The sequence below is a fragment of the Cylas formicarius genome, unplaced genomic scaffold, assembly GCF_029955315.1.
Source record: "Cylas formicarius isolate icCylForm1 unplaced genomic scaffold, icCylForm1.1 PGA_scaffold_4__25_contigs__length_36172078, whole genome shotgun sequence".
Classification (NCBI taxonomy): domain Eukaryota; kingdom Metazoa; phylum Arthropoda; class Insecta; order Coleoptera; family Brentidae; genus Cylas; species Cylas formicarius.
In genome coordinates this window covers 4,650,652-4,666,418 of record NW_026844334.1, presented here as the reverse complement: position 1 = coordinate 4,666,418, position 15,767 = coordinate 4,650,652, and the positions used below count along the sequence as shown (strand labels likewise).

At 34.3% G+C, this 15,767-nt stretch overlaps 1 protein-coding gene across 4 annotated transcripts in view; it reads right to left on the bottom strand.

The window, feature by feature from the left end:
* The window catches only part of LOC132701044 (zinc finger protein 1), a 704,693-nt gene that overhangs the window by 503,422 nt on the left and 185,504 nt on the right, over positions 1–15,767 (bottom strand). The window contains exon 1 of one of the 4 annotated variants that reach the window (XM_060668679.1): positions 8,615–8,673. The exons of the other annotated variants lie outside the window; for them this stretch is intronic. The gene's annotated coding sequence lies outside the window, so the exon portion shown is untranslated. Of the gene's footprint in view, positions 1–8,614; positions 8,674–15,767 lie in introns of those variants that run through there. 4 annotated transcript variants of the gene reach the window in all.

The window sequence follows — 15,767 nt, the reverse complement described above, 5'->3', positions numbered from 1 at the left end:
TACACGGTTTAAATAGTATAGTTAATAATCAATGCTTAAGCCTAAATTTTTACCTACATTAATAAGACTAACATCACCGCAACTTCAAAAAAACTCAAAGATGAGAACGGAAACGCCACACAGAGACAAAAAATAATTCTATTGCAATATCAGTAATTCCTCCCACCTAACCTTTAAAACTAATGATAATGATCCATCCACGGATTCCTCATACAAAACCAGCGGAGGAGACGGCGGGAATTTATCGTCCCTTTTACCTTAAGAGATAGCCGGGGACGGCTAATTAATTGAAAAAGTCTAATCGCGTCTTAGTGCGGGAACCGTATAAAAGGTCTTAGTCCGGTATCTCGGTTTCGACGACCTAGCATTTCCAGTCGGGTGAGCCGCTCATTACACCTTGAAAGATTCAGATGCGGGGACCTACTATGTAGCCCCTATCATGCTCAAAAGTCGCTGGATCTGTTTGGTTCTAAGGACGAAAATACTCTTTATTACTTATGCATTAATAACACTCAGTTCAAACGAAAGTTGGAAAACATTCTTTCATTTATTGGAAAACAAGTGGCGAATATTTTTTTTTTCAAAAACATTTAATACAAACTTTTTATGCTAATAAAAACCTTGCAAAATATGATAAATAAATAAAAACTTGGAGTGGTGTTAAATTTCTTAATAACTTTTTTTTCCTGAAAACAAGTTAGAAACAAATCTAAGTTTTGCGAATAAGATGAAATTGCAAAATTAACATAAGAAAAAAAAACAAGAAATTTTTTTTAAAATAATAAAAATATTAACTAAACGTTAAAAATTATCAATAACCGATTACATACATATTAATAAAAGATAAATATAAAAAAGAAGAGAAGAAAACAAAAATAAAAATACAGAAAATTAAAAAATAAAAAAGTTATTAACTTTAGTTAAAAATAATTACGAACGGATATTTCCTCCCCTATTTTGAATAACAGCAAAGCAGCGATTAAAAGTACGGGCCTTATCTGGGTGTAATGCAAATTATTCCGTATTTGGAAAATATTTTCAGTAAACCCATTTTATATTTTATTTGAAATAGTTTGCCATCACTTATAATCGGGTCATGAGTATTTGTTTTAATTATTGTTTTATGTGTATAAAAATTGAAATTAAAAAAGGAATATTATCCAAATTTACGAAGTTAAAAACTAAATAAGATAGGTTGGATTTTTCGTCCTTTTGCGATATGTCTCGACTGATCTTTGATAATTTGTGCAAAAATTAAAAAAAATGTCTGGGGTCAAAGCTAGTCCTGGCTTTCTTGGTTAGCTAGGGGTTGAGTCCATCTGTTGCCTGTAGCTGTGTCTGTAGCAAGATTCCTCTCACAAAGGCCTTCTTAAGTGCTGACTACCCTCCTTGTGACTTTTGTCTAATTTTTCGAAAGCTCTATCCCTCTCCCAGCAAAATGACTATCTAGGCACCTATCAAATTGCTATATTGGCGTTCCATAATAAAAACTTAATTTATGTTCTTCACAAAAGTAAATTTTGAGAACAAATGATAAATATTTACGATAAAACTTACGAGGTATGTTATTTATCTGAATTACAACAAACAACTGTATAAGCTTACAATAAAAATTAATATTTTCAGTTTTTTTCCAAAATTTCCAAAAATATTTTGCTTTCCAGTGTATTTTAGAGAATTTTCATGGATGCAAATGATTTTTGATTTTATTTCAGTGGTTCGTTAAAATCGAAATTTTAATTATTGATGACAACATTTCAATTATTTGATAATGATACCCCCAGATTTATTTGGATTAGGCTTCAAGTGTTGAATTTGAGAAAAATATAATTCTGATCTTCAATGTTTGGTCGAATATTTCAAAAACTGTTCACAAACTAAATAGTTTTTGGTAAAACTGTAAGACAACGTTGATTTGGCATAAGACAACTTTTTTAGAGTTATCACTTATGTTTTTCTATTAGGACACGATCTTAAATGCATAACGTTGTGGTTAAGTAAATTGACTAATGCAAAGATCCACAAAGTCACGTGGTGGGTGGCTTGATTTTTACTGGTCAAATTACTTTTACGATGTCAGATAGACAAGGGCAATTGTTCCTGAAAGACATTTTGAACTTTTTGTACACTAGAATGAGCTTTCTGATAAAATACATTCTGTAGGTAGGTCCAGCATATTGCACCAATGTTATTGGAATTCACAAAAAGTTGTTTGTTTTTTAAAGTTAAAATTTTATTTGGGAAAATTACTTCGAATAGATGTTCCACTTCAAAAAAAGCTCTTAATGAAATAGATAATGTCGAATATTCGAAACAATTCCCTGGTCATAAAAGAAGGAATAAAATAATGGCGACAAGAAAAAATAATAAACAAATGCAGAAATTTTAAAAATTTAATTCTTATTGCAGTTCGACTTTCTGTTGGGATTTTAGAATTTGAAACTCTTTGCCAATATTTACTGGATTTATCAGTCGAAAATGCTCGCCTAAACACGAAAGAAAAAAAATGAGATGTTATACAAAGCTGGCGAGCTCGAAATAGCAGTTTGGAACTGCAAATTGCAGAAAAACAAAGAAAAGGGCAGATTCAACATATACTACCACCATAGGAAGGACGGAATAGAAAATAGACTTGCCATTGTGAATATGTGAAAACCGGGGAATAGAATTATGTTTCGATAAAAAGAAAGTTTTAAGTATTATTATTGCCGGCGACATCGGTATTTCGCTTTATATTAAAGAAAAAAATTATTTTTGTAGCTATTTTTATCAAATGAAAAATCAGAAATAAATTTTTTTGAATTCTAAGGCGGGCTCGTAAAAATCGCCATTTCCACCGAAATTTCCTCAAATACCGAGACGATGGCCGAAATATATATATTTTTTTAATAATGCCCGGTTACGCGACCGTTTTCTAAAAATATTTTGATAGCCGGGGATCTAATAAACATGTTCCGACATGACGTCCAATTTATAAAGCTGTTTTCGTTCATGTTTAACGACTACATTTCGCATGAAAAGGCTGGCACGGAATAAGGGACCGACATGGGGGGGAAATAAAGGTAGAGATTATGAATACCCACCGTTATCCGTGCTTGCTTACCTCCGCAATCAATCATCAAATAATTATCATTCACGGCGACGAGGGCGAGAGCGGTTTCCGAATTTTCGGGGGGCGGGGGGATGTTAAACCGACAAAAACTTTATCTTAGGGGGGAGGGGGTGTTGTTCGACAACTTTTCATTTTCAAAGCGACCCGTAACGGGACTTGTATAGTCGCTCGTGAATTATAAGAGAGCAATAGAGTTCTCCAAACGATATACCGTTTTTACGATATAATCCGGTATTTAACTTTGATGAATTTTTATGAAGGTAGCTTTGTAATCCTCAATAGTAAATAATTGTTATTTTTTAGTGTCTTGGTGAAATCTGAATTCCATAAAATCTTGCGTGAAATCTCACAGTTTCGAAGGCCACCTTAGATAATGTCGCAAAAAAATAGTCCATACGCATTCACAAATCGATTTGCGCAGAGGAAGTCGAACCTATATAGTAATGGCGTCGCGTGAAAAGTAAAACGCAATAACATCGCGCGCACACCTTATCGGTTCGGGTTCACGATCGTATATTATAAATCAGTTTTAATTATTATTGTGCGACTATTATTCCTTCTTAGAGTGATGAAATAAGGTAACCGATAAGCGGCTATAAACGAGCGTTCGAATAAGGTTATCGGCAAAGGTTCCCCGAGTAAAGACATCGCGTGGGTTTTTATGTTGACTATTTTCTCCAATCACGACCGTGTGCAAACTGGTACTTTAATTACAATTCCTTTGTCCCTCGACGAATGATATTTTCACAAAGAAAAAACGCAACAGAGCAGGTATCGTTACGCTGTGCGAAGACGCAATTCTATCTCTTGCATTTGCGTGACTAATCGCGGATTTCAACCGTGCCTTTGTTCGGAAAAAATTTTGAGATCTTACTAAAAGATCAGCTAATTTCTTATATTAATAAGATCGAATGTCTTTGTGCTGTTCAGTTTGGATTTAGGGGAGGATGTTCGACGATCCAAGCAGTGTCTAAAGTTTGAGTGGGATAGTTGAGGGCCTCGAGGGGGGTGAAATACGAGGTCTGCCCTTAGATCTTATAGCGTCCTACTTGCAGGGCCGACAGCAGTTTGTAGAATACCAGGATGACCGTTCATCACTTGATTCAGTAGTAATCGGGGTGCCCCAGGGTTCCGTCCTGGGCCCGTTTTTTGAGGTTTGAAACATGATTGTGGTTTTGTTTTTGGTCAAAAAGTTAGACACAGACAACGATGATGGAGCAGGTGCATTATCGTGATATCATGGATTGTTTTCCCAAAATTCCGAACGTTTTCTTCGTATTGCTTCTCGCAAGCTGGAAGATAATACTCCTTATTGATCATACGACCTTGTGGTAAGAAATCTGCACCACCATAATCAAAGAAAATAGAAAATGTTTCAAGGAAATTTCCACAGGCTAGCGAAATACCATTTACAAAACTTCTGGATTCCTCTGGCATCGGTTGTTTTGAGTCGAACATTCGAAAGTTTCAGTGAACCTCTGAAGAAGGCAACAGGATGATTGGTTTGGTTAATTTCCTAAGTATTTACACAACCTTCGACAAAATATTATTAATTCATGGTCGCAGCGAATTTAAATATTACCTATAGAAATGGTTAGTTCAATATTAAATTCTATTCACGAAAAATCTCCAATACTAAATCAAATGGCGCAACATTAAACAGCGGTCCAAAGAAGTGTCCCTTAATCAAGGCAATTATATTCCCGACGGTATTCCTCTGGGAATGGCTGCTCTGGCCTCGCATCGGCTCGTAAAGCCACCACCGCCAAATGGGAAAGCTATGTCGACACAGGTTAAACGGATTATTATTGAGTTCAATGATACCTCAGTGGCGTACCGAATTACATTTCCAAGCCTTGCGACATCGACACTTAAAATAGTTGATATAAATGGCCAGAAATGCGTAATACTAATTATGAATATCGACATTCGGGGCGATTTTTTAGTATAAATAATTAAAATTTTTTGAAAGACGTCAGTGTATCAGTAACGGGAAGTTAAGTAAAATGCTTCGTGGTGGGCGCTTTTCAATGTTATAGCAGATATATTTTTTTAGACGCTGCAGAATATCAATTTATTTAGGAGCTATCGACTTTACCTTTCGACCTGTCAAATTTGCGATTTCAGTCACATGTATCACTGGCCGTCGCGCAGGCTTGTTTGATATGAATTTCTGAAAAAAAATTTCTTTTTCACCAATTTTCCAGGTTTATAGTCCTCCTCCCAGAGGCGAGAACTTTTCTATTCAAATACAAAAGGTACGCCTTTAATTAATTTTGAAATGGTCTACATCTGATAACCTAAAAAAAACATATTCTTTCGGAGCTATAAGAAAAGAAAAACTTGGCAACATCGTTCAAGCAATAGTTTCCTTGATAAGGCCGCTACGGGACTTTCGACCTGCTGAATGCTCTTGTCTTGCATATAATAAATATAAAAAATAAAAATTAAAATTATAAGGTAATGTCAACTATGAAAGAAATCAGTCATTATGACATATGCCATTTAAATTGAAGCGAATACATTTATTGTGCTCAGATGTATCTGAATCTGAATTGCTGAAATTAGATAAATTAGATTAAATTATTGAACTTCCGTTGAAAGTGTCTAAAAAAAGAGGATGTATAAAAAAAATGAAAAAAGGGGAAAAATCAGTCAGCACTCAGTTTGTTTACCATAAAAATCTGTTTACTGAGTCTATAAGTACATAGAATCTTAAGCTCAATTTGAGAAAATACTTACTCAGTTCTGTGTTAAAGTCATACTTTATGTTGCCTAAATTATTTTTATTCCATTGCTTTTGTATTAAACCTATATTACACCACATTGTATGTATTTTCATTTAAGTGTCTTATTTTCCACTTTTATGGACAAAATACTAAAATGGCCTTTTGTACTTCTGGATCTATTTTGATACTTTCTGTTTTACCAAAAGTTATCGAAAAGGTAATGCAAGATCATATTCGTATTTACATGAATTCCAACGAACTCTTCCCCTCAAACAAATTTGGATTGCTCAAAAGCTATGATTATTGCAAAGATCTTCCTACAAACACGAACGACATCCTTCACTCCCTTGCCAACAGGGCAATTGATTCAACAAATCATGATTTGCTTTCAATTATCCGATCATACTTATTTCATTCTGGCCCACAAAACATAACTCACAATTTGAGAAATATTTCAGACATTCCACTAGCCGCACTTACGCAACTATTATTTATTCTTGAAGAAAGTCAGCAAGATTGTGCTTTTTGCAATGTGGTCTTCTCCGGTAGCACTTTCTTTATGTAGCGAGGTCCATGGAGTTAGTCATAGCATATCAAGAAATATGTTTTTATAAAACATTCCGCATTCCCCAACTCTTCTTTATAAAATCTTGAAAAGTAAGTATCTTGTAGTCCAAGTGGAACATGCAATTCATAGCCTCCATCTAAGAACTCTTTAAAAAATCCTTATAACATTGTCAGTATCATAAATCAGTTTCAAAAAGTCGATTTCTCAACACAACCTTCATGTCTTGCAAACAGAATTAAAACAAACCTTTTTCAATAGCAGCTTTTAATACATTTGCAGATTAAAAAAATACGCATTTAGTATAGTGAAGAAAAAAACTAAGTAGGTTGGCTTTTCACGCGCAGCAAGGGTAGACGCAAGAGATTATCGAAATTCCATTGGCTTTATTTTTTGTTGACACAACGTTTCTGGCAGAATGTGACGATCCCATATGTGAAAGAAATCTCAGAAAAGATATACAAAGTTAAGACTGTATTCTATTCAGGGACGACTTACAAGAACGCCACGAGTGAATGCTGTAGTCCAGTGTATAAGCCTAGTAGTCTTGGAATTAAAATTATTCTGCATTAGTTTGACAACGGGTAGTAACGGCAACAGAAGTTTGTACTGAATCTTTGTCTACCACCTTCATGCAAACGTTTGGGGCTAGTGGCTTCAACTATTTGTGAGAAATAAGGGAAAGTTAAATAATTTAATGTGGCCGTAGATTATTATTAAATTTTTGAAATAACGCAAAAATAATGCAATGATTTAAAATACATATTTGAAGGTTGCTCATCCATCTTAAATCGAGATCCAGTTTGGATGTAAAAATGATGTATGTAGAAGAAAAAATAAAATGGATTTCAGATTTGCACTAATCTTAAGTACCTTTGGTGTAAAATAACAACGAAATAATTCAGATAAATGCTTAATAAGGCAGAGTAAACAAATATTGTTTGGTGTTGTTCGTTTTGAGTATCCAGGGCAAATTTTTCGGCACTTTTGAAGTTTGATTATTATTATAATTACAATTAAAAATATATTCCTTATAAATATCGATTCTGCGAAAATAATGCAATGATTTAAAATACATATTTGAAGGTTGCTCATCCATCTTAAATTGAGATACAGTTTGGATGTAAAAATGATAAATCTGCACATAGAAATTCAGAATTGATTTTAGATTTGACTAAACTTAAGTATCTGTGACGTGCTTAACAATTTTTGGTCAGTTCTAGGGTATTTTTGAATGTTAATTATTAGTACAATTAAAACTAAAAACTATTACACAAAAATATCGCTTCTGCAAAAATAATGCAATGATTAAAATACATATCGGAAGGTTGGTCATTCATCTTAAATCGAGATCCAGTTTGGATGTAAAAATGATACATACATACAAGTATCTTTGGTGTAAAATAACAACGAAATCATCCACATAAATCCTTAATAACGCAGAGTAAGCAAATATGGTTTCGTCTTGTTGGTTTTGATTATTTTGAAAATTCAGGGCACATTGTTGGTCAGTTTTAGGTTATTGTAGAAGTTTGATTATTATAACAAATAAAATTTAAAAAATGTTACTTATAAATATCGCTTCTAAAAAATAAAGCAATGATTTAAATTACATAATTGATTGAATTGATTTCAAATTTGCACTAAATTTAAGTATCTTCGGTGTAAAATAACAACGAAATAATCCAGATAAAGGAGTGCTTAATAACGCTTAGTCGTCTTGTTATTTGTGAGTATTTTGAAAACCGAGGACACATTATTTCATTTTTGCTGAGTTTTATGCTATTTTTGAAGTTTTCAGGTCACAGCTGTTAAAATTATTAGAGCGGTGCAGCAACAGCTTAAACCTAAACTCGGAACTCAGTTATTCACTCCACGGGAATGACAAATACTATTGCCAAAAGAGCGGGAAAGCGCCATTCATAAATGTTTGTTTATTTTGGCGGCGGTATTTGACGCGAGAATTTTACAATTTTGGCGGTACAGAGAAACGCACGTCACTGACCGGTACCCGTAGCGACACTGGAAGACTTTTAAGGTCGGAAGATCATCTTCTCTCAATGGACCGGCTACGTAACATCCGACCAGGGTTTAAACAGGACCGGAGACTGGATCGTTTAACTTTAAGCCGTCGCCGAGGAAACTTTAACGAAATCGATGGGGAAATGCGGTATGGGATTAAACTCGCGTTATCCTCACCTAACTCACCTTGCCCGGGGGCTATTAACGCGAACTGTTTCTTCGGAGGTAATTTCCACGCGACGTCATTTTCGTTTCGAACAAACGCGACTGGACGCGTTTATTCTTAGCCCGTGACACAGGTGTATAAATTTAGGACTTCCTTTGAATAAAAACGGCGGAACGACAGCGAACTTGTAAAATAAAATTACCGGCTATCCGGTAGGGTAAAAGTGGGACAGGCGCCCTTGGAGGATAGACGCCGCACCTTAAAAAAAAAGAATTTAAAACTAAGTTCACGCTCTAGTACCAAGTTCCAAGTACCAAGTTTCGACAGGACGGCACGTGTCGTAGCTTGAGTTAAAAAAACGATGCAAAATGTTATCGCGCTTGCTTGATTCTTGTGACAGTGACATTTTGACGTGTTCAGAACTTTCCTTTTCGAAGGTAAGTTTTAAGTGTGTATTGTTATTTAAATAGTATGTATCATTTATATTTATGGTGTGTTTATAAAATTACGAAATTATTTAAGTATTTTTATTTATTTGCTGGGGCGTCTATCCCTACTAAAAAGGATAGAGGCCTCACTATTGACTGAGAATAGACGCCCTTAGAGGCATATGTCCTCTATGACTTATTCACGGGTACTTAGGCTATAGGCAAGATTTTTTTAAATAACCTACCTAGTTAATATACAACTTAGTAGGAAAATTGACTTTCCAGTTTATTTATGAGTTGTTTATACCTTTACATGTCGTACTTCACTGTACTTGTAAAAAATAATGCAGCGTATCACCTAATTTAATTTTTTATTTTAGACAAAATGCCGCGAAAATATAAAAGGAAAATAGGGGCACCCGTTCGTGCTGCTTGGTCTGAAGAAGCCCTTTGCAAAGCTTTTGGGAAACCTCCAAGTGAATGTCTTAACGAATGTTCACCTATCCCGAAAATTCCTATTCCATTATACAAAAGAGGCAAGCAAGGTGCTGCCGTTTTAAATCCAGAAGAACATATTAACTCCAAGAAAGCTAAGTTGAAAGATAAAGCTAAGAAGCAAACACCAAACAAACCTAGAAAAAACAACAAAAAATCAGTTCCTAAAAAGAAAAGACCGAGATTTAGCTCTGAAAGTGAACAAGAGTTCGATGAATCAGATTCTGACCAGACTAAATTTGAAAAAGAAAATACTCAATGCAGAGAATGTTTCGATGACTATGCAAGTACCAATTCCATGGCGGACTAGATTCAGTGTCTGATGTGTAAACTCTGGCAAACACGAAGATTGCACTCTATATGGCGATTACTGTAATAGACGTGGACAAAACAAGAAGCTTGCAGCTCTAAAAGCTAACCTGGCCAAAGCGAATTCAAAGAATAAGTAACCTGGCCAAAGTAAACAATATCTCTATATTTGTTGATTATTTGAAAATTTTGATTACTGTTAGTTTTTTTTAAGAAGGAAGCTTTGTTTTTTGTCCAAAGAAGTTCTAAGGGACGAATTTGTTTTAAGTTTTATTATTCCTAAATTTAGTTCGGTAAAGTTTTAAATAATTTTTAATAGACGTTGTTAAGTTGCTAAGTTTACCCAAAGAATGATTGAAAGACTGAGCCATTTGTTCCTATAAAAGTGCCATTTATTTTAGTTTTACGATATACTTGGATAAGAAAACCTTATAATATATTATTGCAACTAAGAAAGCAAATAAACATTTTATTTAACTTTCTACGAATTTTTTTCTTTATTACGGAGGCATCTATCCCATTGTAGGGCATCTATACTCGTGTCGAAATTTTGGCAGGGGCAACTACCCCATACAGTAGGCGTTTATCCTCAAACAATAAGTTTTTTTAGAGTCGAATATCTACAAATCTACGGTATGCATTGAATGATGATATGAGTAGATAGTAAGTATAAGGACTATAGTTGTTACAAATAGATAACTCACTCGATTAGTGCTTTAAAAAAAAAGTTATAGTCAGCTTACAAAAAGTGGGCATCTATCCCAATTTTACCCTACATTGATTGCACGGAACGAACGTTGCTTTTGGGGAAAATGGATCGATCGATTAATTATTTCATTTAATGGGATGTCTACTGGACTGTTTCAGAAAGGAACCGACTTCCTATTGGAACTCCTGGTTTACGTTGCTTAATTGCTTCTTAAAAAGAGAAAAACTTGTACTTTTTTAACACCCTGTATATCTAGAAAAATGCTAGTATATCTTGGCATTCTTTTACAAAACCAACGTACATAATATTATATATTATTATATATAAATTATTATATTATATATTATGTAATAACCTGTATCCATCGGGCAAAGACCAAAGAAAAGTTCATTTATTGCTTATAGTGAACCTCGGATACAGCGAACCAATTTTGGTGTAACTTTCGAGTTCACTATATCCGGACTTCACTGTATATCACATTACTATGTATTCGTATTTTAATTTATATTTCCATTTCGGGACTTTGCATTACAATTTCCTTCTTCTTTCTGCACAACTCTATATGCTTCCCGACAAAAGTTCGTTTTCTAACCTCGAAATTTTAGATTCACTATCGATTTTCTTTGCACTTTTTCGATAAAATGGGAATAATTCTAAATTATATTACGTTTAAGTCTTTCAAGAAAAAAAAGTACAGTGACCAGATTTAATGAGCGCGTTCCAAAATGAAGATTCCTAGTATGAGCAATAAATGCACCATAGAATAACTTGTGCTGAAAATGATCAAAGAGAAGAGAAGTAGTTTAAATCATGTCAGAGGTATATAAATTGTAAACGGGGGACATTTATTCATTTTAAAGTCAAAATTTATGAAAACCTAAACTGCTTAACACTCGACAGAAGAGAGAGGAAAAAGTATTTGTTATTACAAAAAATTTATTTTATATTTGTTTCATTATTACACCTAATCCTACACAAGCCTCTCTGCTACCCTAGACGTTGTTTTGGTGCCAATCTGCCGCAGCACTGTAACCAGTATTCTTGAATCCAGTTAATCAAATTCTGTTTATCGGGGTCCTCTCTATAGAGGATTATGAAATTACACATACAAACTCAGAATCGATTTCAGATTTGACTAAACTTCAGTATCTTTGGCGTAATTTAACAATGAAATAATCAAGATGAGCAAATATTGTTTCGTCTTGTTGGTTTTGAGTATTTTGAAAATCCGGGGCAGGGCAGTTTTAGGGTATTATAGAAGTTTGATTATTATTATAATTAAAATTAAAAAAGTACTACTTATAAATATCGCTTCTACAAAAATTTCAAATACATATCTAAAAGTTGCTCATCAATCCTAATTGGAAATCTAGTTTGGATGTAAAAATGATGTATTTGCACATAAAAATTCAGAATTGATTTCACTAAGCTTAAGTATCTTTGGTGCAATATGAGAATCAAATAATCCAGATTAAGAAATGCTTAAAATTTTTTGGTCAGTTGTAGGGTATTTTTGAAGTTTGATTATTATTATTATTAAAATTAAAAACTATTACATAAAAATATCGTTTCTGCATAAATAATGCAATGATTTAAAATACATATCTGAAGGATGGTCATCCATCTTAAATCGAGATCCAGTTGGGATGTAAAAATGATGTATTTGCACATAAAAATTCAGAATTGATTTCAGATTTGCACTAAACTTAAGTATCTTTGAGATTAAGAGTTGCTTAACAATTTTTGGTCAGCTTTAGGGTATTTTCGAAGTTTGATTATTATTATAATTAAAAATAAAAACTATTACATAAAAATATCGCTTCAACAAAAATAACGCAATGATTTAAAATACATATCTGAAGGTTGATCATACATCTTAAATCGATATCCAGTTTGGATGTAAAAATGATGTATTTGCACATAAAAACTTAGAATGGATTTCAGATTTGCACAAAACTTAAGTATATTTGGCGTAATATAACAACCAAATAATCCAGATAAATGCTTAATAACGCAGAGTAAGCAACTATTGTTTTTTCTTGTTGGTTTTGAGTGTTTTGAAAATGCAGGGCACATTGTTGGTCAGTTTTAGGGTATTTTATAAATTTGATTATTAAAAAGTGGAATTGAAAACCAGCTAGAAAAGATGGAAGATGCAAACTTAGTTTAAATAGATCTCAGAAAAGCATATGATGATATTCCTCTAACCAAATAGAATAGAAACAGTTTCGTTCATGTAAATGCCGTTAAAGAATTATATATAACGTAGGTGTATAAATTTAGGACAACGTTTGAATAAAATACCCTTGAGAAAATAAAATTGATTTTTTGTGTTTATTTAATTCATAAAACTACCCAATCTTTTTTAAGTATAGCACAAAGTAACAAAAACAATTCTTAAGATTGTTAAGCATAGGTGTGAAAATATCTTAAAAACTAAAAAGACGTTAAACATTCCTCTCCTAATTTGTTTTTAGCAAAAGTATTTTTGAATTTGTTATATGACATATCAAAAAGGTCTAGTGACTTTTCAGAGTCAACATTTTGAAAGCGGTGGTGGTAGTAGCATACTCAAATCGTAATCAAAGCAGTAAGAGGTGTAGCGAAAAAAGTGTTAGGGGAAATGTCATTTGAAACTAAGGCGAAAACTGACGGTAGAACCCAGAATCTGAAGAGAAAGATGGTACAGGAAAATACAACAAATTGCTAACTAAACATCCTCAGGGCCGAGACTACCGAGAGACATTGTTGTAAGGATGTGAAAAAAAAAATGAAGACCAAGAATAAGGCGATGGTCAGTTGAAGAAAATTTTGGAGGAAGTAAATCTACACCTTAAAATCATTAAGAATGGACAATAAAGAAGAAGACAGTGGGAAGAGTATCACCAAAGGAACTGAATGAAGTATGAACGTACACCAGGCAATGATTGATCTGTAGAAAAAACGGTGTTTCTTTTGGAACTCCTGGTTTACACTTGTAATTACTTTTTAAAAGAATAACTTCCGCCAGAATGAAAAACGATCTATATTACAAAGGAATTGAAAACCAGCTAGAAGATCTGGAAGAACAGAGTGGCTGTCAAGCAGGAAAATCTTGGATGCGTTAAAACAGTAAAAAACAAGAACAGTGATAATACATCTCAGAAAAGGATATGTTTAGGATATGTAAGATACTTTTACACTAACATTACCACAGGCAGCATTAAAATTAAAAAAAAATTAATTTCATTCACAAAGGAAGGCAACAGTTTCCACTATAGCACATACATTATTTAAAATTTACCATAATGCAGCCTTGAACTAATGGAGACGTAGCAGCAGAAACTTGGGAATAGACATAGATTGCTGTAAAAAAATATATATTTTCGATATTCTCATTCAGTTTGGGGTAAATTTGGTTGGTTTCTTTTCTCTTAAAATTTCTCTAAACTCCAAAGAATTACAGGTCTTATTCAAACACTTAAACATATCTGGTCGTATTAACTAAGTATACCCTAATAAGATTCTTTAAGGACCAACGCTATCATAGCCCTTTTCTTTTGATGGAAACAGGTTCCACCACTTTTGTTGATACACAAATTGTTATAGTCGTGGAAACTCACTATCAAAACCTCGTCCTACATTTCTAAACTCACAGAAATCAAAAAAAGTATAATTTTTACGAATCAATAAAAAGTAATTCTATGCTATTACTATATATAACGTCAATATTTTTGTTTGATTTAAATGCAAGCCTTTTAAAAAACAAAGAATTTCAAAGGAATCGGACGAAGCATTCAGAGGAATCACAAGTTATTGTCAAGAATTATGGCTGTACCCCCTTAGCTTTACGGGTGTGTTATTGAAATGGTTGGGTTCCAACGATGGAAAGTGTAATGGCGTCTTTTTGGCAAATCGGATCTATCCAGGTTAGGCATTTTGCATTCCTCCTGAGTTCGTTACAAGGAGAAAGAAACAAATTATAATCACAGAAACAACCATATTATTCTTCTTCTTCTGACTGTAGATTGTCCACAGAGGACAGTGCTCTATCTAAGATTTTTCAACCCAAACGATCTTCTACCAATTGAGTCTCTCCTCTTCTTTCAATATTACCGTTCTGGACCTTTTGCAGCAGTTGTTCTTAGATTCAATATGTTACTTGTATCCAGCATCTTTCACCCTCTGTAATTACTGATCTTGTCTAACCACGGTAACCTTAGCTTTCTCCTGCAAAACGACGATTCGAAGGTTATACCCATGTTGCCCTTTGCTCATCCTAATCAAACTCCTCCCTGATTTCGGCTATATTTGTATTGGAAGTTTTTCACTTTTGGTCAATGTTAAATTCAGGTAGGGGGCTGGTAGCCAGGATACATGAGGTTATTTATCACTTCAATTTACAATATTTCTCTTCTGGATAAATATCCAACTGAATAGGAGATCGGGATCGAAAAACCTAACCCTTTCATCCCCTAAAGTTTCGAATTTTCCGATCGACCGAGCTCGAAACGTGCCGAGTTCGGCTCTGCAGTTAGCCGGGAGGGATTTTCTGTTCTGGAAACTCAATAATACTCTCGACGGCAGCAGGTGTAAAGGAGAGGTGTCAGCGCCAGGGGTCGCCCGCCCTCACCTAATAAATGAGGTAATTTCCACAATTCCAGGCATCGCCGCAAGGCGTCAGTCGTGCGACGGACCCGACGCCGTCGCCCACGCTTATTAGCACATGTACCTGATGTTCGAACACCACCAGAGGAGCCCTCTCTTGGTGCTGCCGCCACCGATGTCGCCGTTGTCTGCGTTTCCCCCTTCCGGTGGTCGTTGTTCGTCCCGTTTATTAAACCGTCTGTTGGTTCATTCGTCACCGGACGCAGAGGTTTAAGGGCTCGGAAGGAATTGATTGAAGAAGTTAAAAAAAAATACAGAAGGCACCTTGGGCAAATTACTTCCGTTAATAGTTAAAAAGGCTAAGCTGATTAAAGCAAGATTGCTTTCGAAAAATCGTCGGTGGGCGGAAGTTTGCCACGTTTTTTTGAAAATTTAAGTTAGAAAATTGGAATATTAAAAAAAAAGAAAAACGTATATAAGGAACACTCAGTAAAGCGGCGAGCAGGTCGTAACGGATGTCTCGGTGTGTGCAAATTTATGCCCTAGGACTGCGACAGGACTAGCTCACAGCTCGGTCTTGTGGGGCTGGTCAACAAAAGAAAGAGGAACAAAAAAAAAGAATTATTCAATAAGTTGTGCGTAATT